The 7,342-nt window shown below is 50.9% G+C and overlaps 1 protein-coding gene across 1 annotated transcript in view; it reads right to left on the reverse strand.

Annotated features, from left to right (window-relative positions):
- The window catches only part of LOC122936381 (probable cation-transporting ATPase 13A5), a 652,597-nt gene that overhangs the window by 363,181 nt on the left and 282,074 nt on the right, over positions 1–7,342 (reverse strand). The window lies entirely within an intron of this gene.

Consider the following 7,342-nt stretch of genomic DNA (forward strand, 5'->3'; position numbering starts at 1 on the left):
CCTCTGCCTGGGTGCTGGGCCTAAATATATGACAATGGACTGTTGCAGTGGTGGCTGACGTGAAGCCTGATTCTCTGCTATGACATGCAGACTGATTCTCTGCTGACATGAAGCCAGATTCTCTGTTACGGGACCTCTCTCCTCTGCCTGGGTGCTGGGCCTAAATATATGCCAATGGACTGTTGCAGTGGTGGCTGACGTGAAGCCTGATTCTCTGCTATGACATGCAGACTGATTCTCTGCTGACATGAAGCCAGATTCTCTGTTACGGGACCTCTCTCCTCTGCCTGGGTGCTGGGCCTAAATATATGACAATGGACTGTTGCAGTGGTGGCTGACGTGAAGCCTGATTCTCTGCTATGACATGCAGACTGATTCTCTGCTGACATGAAGCCAGATTCTCTGTTACGGGACCTCTCTCCTCTGCCTGGGTGCTGGGCCTAAATATATGACAATGGACTGTTGCAGTGGTGGCTGACGTGAAGCCTGATTCTCTGCTATGACATGCAGACTGATTCTCTGCTGACATGAAGCCAGATTCTCTGTTACGGGACCTCTCTCCTCTGCCTGGGTGCTGGGCCTAAATATATGCCAATGGACTGTTGCAGTGGTGGCTGACGTGAAGCCTGATTCTCTGCTATGACATGCAGACTGATTCTCTGCTGACATGAAGCCAGATTCTCTGTTACGGGACCTCTCTCCTCTGCCTGGGTGCTGGGCCTAAATATATGACAATGGACTGTTGCAGTGGTGGCTGACGTGAAGCCTGATTCTCTGCTATGACATGCAGACTGATTCTCTGCTGACATGAAGCCAGATTCTCTGTTACGGGACCTCTCTCCTCTGCCTGGGTGCTGGGCCTAAATATATGCCAATGGACTGTTGCAGTGGTGGCTGACGTGAAGCCTGATTCTCTGCTATGACATGCAGACTGATTCTCTGCTGACATGAAGCCAGATTCTCTGTTACGGGACCTCTCTCCTCTGCCTGGGTGCTGGGCCTAAATATATGACAATGGACTGTTGCAGTGGTGGCTGACGTGAAGCCTGATTCTCTGCTATGACATGCAGACTGATTCTCTGCTGACATGAAGCCAGATTCTCTGTTACGGGACCTCTCTCCTCTGCCTGGGTGCTGGGCCTAAATATATGCCAATGGACTGTTGCAGTGGTGGCTGACGTGAAGCCTGATTCTCTGCTATGACATGCAGACTGATTCTCTGCTGACATGAAGCCAGATTCTCTGTTACGGGACCTCTCTCCTCTGCCTGGGTGCTGGGCCTAAATATATGACAATGGACTGTTGCAGTGGTGGCTGACGTGAAGCCTGATTCTCTGCTATGACATGCAGACTGATTCTCTGCTGACATGAAGCCAGATTCTCTGTTACGGGACCTCTCTCCTCTGCCTGGGTGCTGGGCCTAAATATATGCCAATGGACTGTTGCAGTGGTGGCTGACGTGAAGCCTGATTCTCTGCTATGACATGCAGACTGATTCTCTGCTGACATGAAGCCAGATTCTCTGTTACGGGACCTCTCTCCTCTGCCTGGGTGCTGGGCCTAAATATATGACAATGGACTGTTGCAGTGGTGGCTGACGTGAAGCCTGATTCTCTGCTATGACATGCAGACTGATTCTCTGCTGACATGAAGCCAGATTCTCTGTTACGGGACCTCTCTCCTCTGCCTGGGTGCTGGGCCTAAATATATGACAATGGACTGTTGCAGTGGTGGCTGACGTGAAGCCTGATTCTCTGCTATGACATGCAGACTGATTCTCTGCTGACATGAAGCCAGATTCTCTGTTACGGGACCTCTCTCCTCTGCCTGGGTGCTGGGCCTAAATATATGACAATGGACTGTTGCAGTGGTGGCTGACGTGAAGCCTGATTCTCTGCTATGACATGCAGACTGATTCTCTGCTGACATGAAGCCAGATTCTCTGTTACGGGACCTCTCTCCTCTGCCTGGGTGCTGGGCCTAAATATATGACAATGGACTGTTGCAGTGGTGGCTGACGTGAAGCCTGATTCTCTGCTATGACATGCAGACTGATTCTCTGCTGACATGAAGCCAGATTCTCTGTTACGGGACCTCTCTCCTCTGCCTGGGTGCTGGGCCTAAATATATGCCAATGGACTGTTGCAGTGGTGGCTGACGTGAAGCCTGATTCTCTGCTATGACATGCAGACTGATTCTCTGCTGACATGAAGCCAGATTCTCTGTTACGGGACCTCTCTCCTCTGCCTGGGTGCTGGGCCTAAATATATGACAATGGACTGTTGCAGTGGTGGCTGACGTGAAGCCTGATTCTCTGCTATGACATGCAGACTGATTCTCTGCTGACATGAAGCCAGATTCTCTGTTACGGGACCTCTCTCCTCTGCCTGGGTGCTGGGCCTAAATATATGACAATGGACTGTTGCAGTGGTGGCTGACGTGAAGCCTGATTCTCTGCTATGACATGCAGACTGATTCTCTGCTGACATGAAGACAGATTCTCTGTTACGGGACCTCTCTCCTCTGCCTGGGTGCTGGGCCTAAATATATGACAATGGACTGTTGCAGTGGTGGCTGACGTGAAGCCTGATTCTCTGCTATGACATGCAGACTGATTCTCTGCTGACATGAAGCCAGATTCTCTGTTACGGGACCTCTCTCCTCTGCCTGGGTGCTGGGCCTAAATATATGACAATGGACTGTTGCAGTGGTGGCTGACGTGAAGCCTGATTCTCTGCTATGACATGCAGACTGATTCTCTGCTGACATGAAGCCAGATTCTCTGTTACGGGACCTCTCTCCTCTGCCTGGGTGCTGGGCCTAAATATATGACAATGGACTGTTGCAGTGGTGGCTGACGTGAAGCCTGATTCTCTGCTATGACATGCAGACTGATTCTCTGCTGACATGAAGACAGATTCTCTGTTACGGGACCTCTCTCCTCTGCCTGGGTGCTGGGCCTAAATATATGACAATGGACTGTTGCAGTGGTGGCTGACGTGAAGCCTGATTCTCTGCTATGACATGCAGACTGATTCTCTGCTGACATGAAGCCAGATTCTCTGTTACGGGACCTCTCTCCTCTGCCTGGGTGCTGGGCCTAAATATATGACAATGGACTGTTGCAGTGGTGGCTGACGTGAAGCCTGATTCTCTGCTATGACATGCAGACTGATTCTCTGCTGACATGAAGCCAGATTCTCTGTTACGGGACCTCTCTCCTCTGCCTGGGTGCTGGGCCTAAATATATGACAATGGACTGTTGCAGTGGTGGCTGACGTGAAGCCTGATTCTCTGCTATGACATGCAGACTGATTCTCTGCTGACATGAAGCCAGATTCTCTGTTACGGGACCTCTCTCCTCTGCCTGGGTGCTGGGCCTAAATATATGACAATGGACTGTTGCAGTGGTGGCTGACGTGAAGCCTGATTCTCTGCTATGACATGCAGACTGATTCTCTGCTGACATGAAGCCAGATTCTCTGTTACGGGACCTCTCTCCTCTGCCTGGGTGCTGGGCCTAAATATATGCCAATGGACTGTTGCAGTGGTGGCTGACGTGAAGCCTGATTCTCTGCTATGACATGCAGACTGATTCTCTGCTGACATGAAGCCAGATTCTCTGTTACGGGACCTCTCTCCTCTGCCTGGGTGCTGGGCCTAAATATATGACAATGGACTGTTGCAGTGGTGGCTGACGTGAAGCCTGATTCTCTGCTATGACATGCAGACTGATTCTCTGCTGACATGAAGCCAGATTCTCTGTTACGGGACCTCTCTCCTCTGCCTGGGTGCTGGGCCTAAATATATGCCAATGGACTGTTGCAGTGGTGGCTGACGTGAAGCCTGATTCTCTGCTATGACATGCAGACTGATTCTCTGCTGACATGAAGCCAGATTCTCTGTTACGGGACCTCTCTCCTCTGCCTGGGTGCTGGGCCTAAATATATGACAATGGACTGTTGCAGTGGTGGCTGACGTGAAGCCTGATTCTCTGCTATGACATGCAGACTGATTCTCTGCTGACATGAAGCCAGATTCTCTGTTACGGGACCTCTCTCCTCTGCCTGGGTGCTGGGCCTAAATATATGACAATGGACTGTTGCAGTGGTGGCTGACGTGAAGCCTGATTCTCTGCTATGACATGCAGACTGATTCTCTGCTGACATGAAGCCAGATTCTCTGTTACGGGACCTCTCTCCTCTGCCTGGGTGCTGGGCCTAAATATATGACAATGGACTGTTGCAGTGGTGGCTGACGTGAAGCCTGATTCTCTGCTATGACATGCAGACTGATTCTCTGCTGACATGAAGCCAGATTCTCTGTTACGGGACCTCTCTCCTCTGCCTGGGTGCTGGGCCTAAATATATGACAATGGACTGTTGCAGTGGTGGCTGACGTGAAGCCTGATTCTCTGCTATGACATGCAGACTGATTCTCTGCTGACATGAAGCCAGATTCTCTGTTACGGGACCTCTCTCCTCTGCCTGGGTGCTGGGCCTAAATATATGACAATGGACTGTTGCAGTGGTGGCTGACGTGAAGCCTGATTCTCTGCTATGACATGCAGACTGATTCTCTGCTGACATGAAGCCAGATTCTCTGTTACGGGACCTCTCTCCTCTGCCTGGGTGCTGGGCCTAAATATATGACAATGGACTGTTGCAGTGGTGGCTGACGTGAAGCCTGATTCTCTGCTATGACATGCAGACTGATTCTCTGCTGACATGAAGCCAGATTCTCTGTTACGGGACCTCTCTCCTCTGCCTGGGTGCTGGGCCTAAATATATGCCAATGGACTGTTGCAGTGGTGGCTGACGTGAAGCCTGATTCTCTGCTATGACATGCAGACTGATTCTCTGCTGACATGAAGCCAGATTCTCTGTTACGGGACCTCTCTCCTCTGCCTGGGTGCTGGGCCTAAATATATGACAATGGACTGTTGCAGTGGTGGCTGACGTGAAGCCTGATTCTCTGCTATGACATGCAGACTGATTCTCTGCTGACATGAAGCCAGATTCTCTGTTACGGGACCTCTCTCCTCTGCCTGGGTGCTGGGCCTAAATATATGCCAATGGACTGTTGCAGTGGTGGCTGACGTGAAGCCTGATTCTCTGCTATGACATGCAGACTGATTCTCTGCTGACATGAAGCCAGATTCTCTGTTACGGGACCTCTCTCCTCTGCCTGGGTGCTGGGCCTAAATATATGACAATGGACTGTTGCAGTGGTGGCTGACGTGAAGCCTGATTCTCTGCTATGACATGCAGACTGATTCTCTGCTGACATGAAGCCAGATTCTCTGTTACGGGACCTCTCTCCTCTGCCTGGGTGCTGGGCCTAAATATATGACAATGGACTGTTGCAGTGGTGGCTGACGTGAAGCCTGATTCTCTGCTATGACATGCAGACTGATTCTCTGCTGACATGAAGCCAGATTCTCTGTTACGGGACCTCTCTCCTCTGCCTGGGTGCTGGGCCTAAATATATGACAATGGACTGTTGCAGTGGTGGCTGACGTGAAGCCTGATTCTCTGCTATGACATGCAGACTGATTCTCTGCTGACATGAAGCCAGATTCTCTGTTACGGGACCTCTCTCCTCTGCCTGGGTGCTGGGCCTAAATATATGACAATGGACTGTTGCAGTGGTGGCTGACGTGAAGCCTGATTCTCTGCTATGACATGCAGACTGATTCTCTGCTGACATGAAGCCAGATTCTCTGTTACGGGACCTCTCTCCTCTGCCTGGGTGCTGGGCCTAAATATATGACAATGGACTGTTGCAGTGGTGGCTGACGTGAAGCCTGATTCTCTGCTATGACATGCAGACTGATTCTCTGCTGACATGAAGACAGATTCTCTGTTACGGGACCTCTCTCCTCTGCCTGGGTGCTGGGCCTAAATATATGACAATGGACTGTTGCAGTGGTGGCTGACGTGAAGCCTGATTCTCTGCTATGACATGCAGACTGATTCTCTGCTGACATGAAGCCAGATTCTCTGTTACGGGACCTCTCTCCTCTGCCTGGGTGCTGGGCCTAAATATATGACAATGGACTGTTGCAGTGGTGGCTGACGTGAAGCCTGATTCTCTGCTATGACATGCAGACTGATTCTCTGCTGACATGAAGCCAGATTCTCTGTTACGGGACCTCTCTCCTCTGCCTGGGTGCTGGGCCTAAATATATGCCAATGGACTGTTGCAGTGGTGGCTGACGTGAAGCCTGATTCTCTGCTATGACATGCAGACTGATTCTCTGCTGACATGAAGACAGATTCTCTGTTACGGGACCTCTCTCCTCTGCCTGTGTGCTGGGCCTAAATATATGACAATGGACTGTTGCAGTGGTGGCTGACGTGAAGCCTGATTCTCTGCTATGACATGCAGACTGATTCTCTGCTGACATGAAGCCAGATTCTCTGTTACGGGACCTCTCTCCTCTGCCTGGGTGCTGGGCCTAAATATATGCCAATGGACTGTTGCAGTGGTGGCTGACGTGAAGCCTGATTCTCTGCTATGACATGCAGACTGATTCTCTGCTGACATGAAGCCAGATTCTCTGTTACGGGACCTCTCTCCTCTGCCTGGGTGCTGGGCCTAAATATATGCCAATGGACTGTTGCAGTGGTGGCTGACGTGAAGCCTGATTCTCTGCTATGACATGCAGACTGATTCTCTGCTGACATGAAGCCAGATTCTCTGTTACGGGACCTCTCTCCTCTGCCTGGTGCTGGGCCTAAATATATGCCAATGGACTGTTGCAGTGGTGGCTGACGTGAAGCCTGATTCTCTGCTATGACATGCAGACTGATTCTCTGCTGACATGAAGCCAGATTCTCTGTTACGGGACCTCTCTCCTCTGCCTGGGTGCTGGGCCTAAATATATGCCAATGGACTGTTGCAGTGGTGGCTGACGTGAAGCCTGATTCTCTGCTATGACATGCAGACTGATTCTCTGCTGACATGAAGCCAGATTCTCTGTTACGGGACCTCTCTCCTCTGCCTGGGTGCTGGGCCTAAATATATGCCAATGGACTGTTGCAAGTGGTGGCTGACGTGAAGCCTGATTCTCTGCTATGACATGCAGACTGATTCTCTGCTGACATGAAGCCAGATTCTCTGTTACGGGACCTCTCTCCTCTGCCTGGGTGCTGGGCCTAAATATATGCCAATGGACTGTTGCAGTGGTGGCTGACGTGAAGCCTGATTCTCTGCTATGACATGCAGACTGATTCTCTGCTGACATGAAGCCAGATCCTCTGTTACGGGACCTCTCTCCTCTGCCTGTGTGCTGGGCCTAAATATATGACAATCGACTGTTGCACTGATGGCTGACGTG

The sequence above is a fragment of the Bufo gargarizans genome, chromosome 4 (assembly GCF_014858855.1).
Source record: "Bufo gargarizans isolate SCDJY-AF-19 chromosome 4, ASM1485885v1, whole genome shotgun sequence".
Lineage (NCBI taxonomy): Eukaryota > Metazoa > Chordata > Amphibia > Anura > Bufonidae > Bufo > Bufo gargarizans.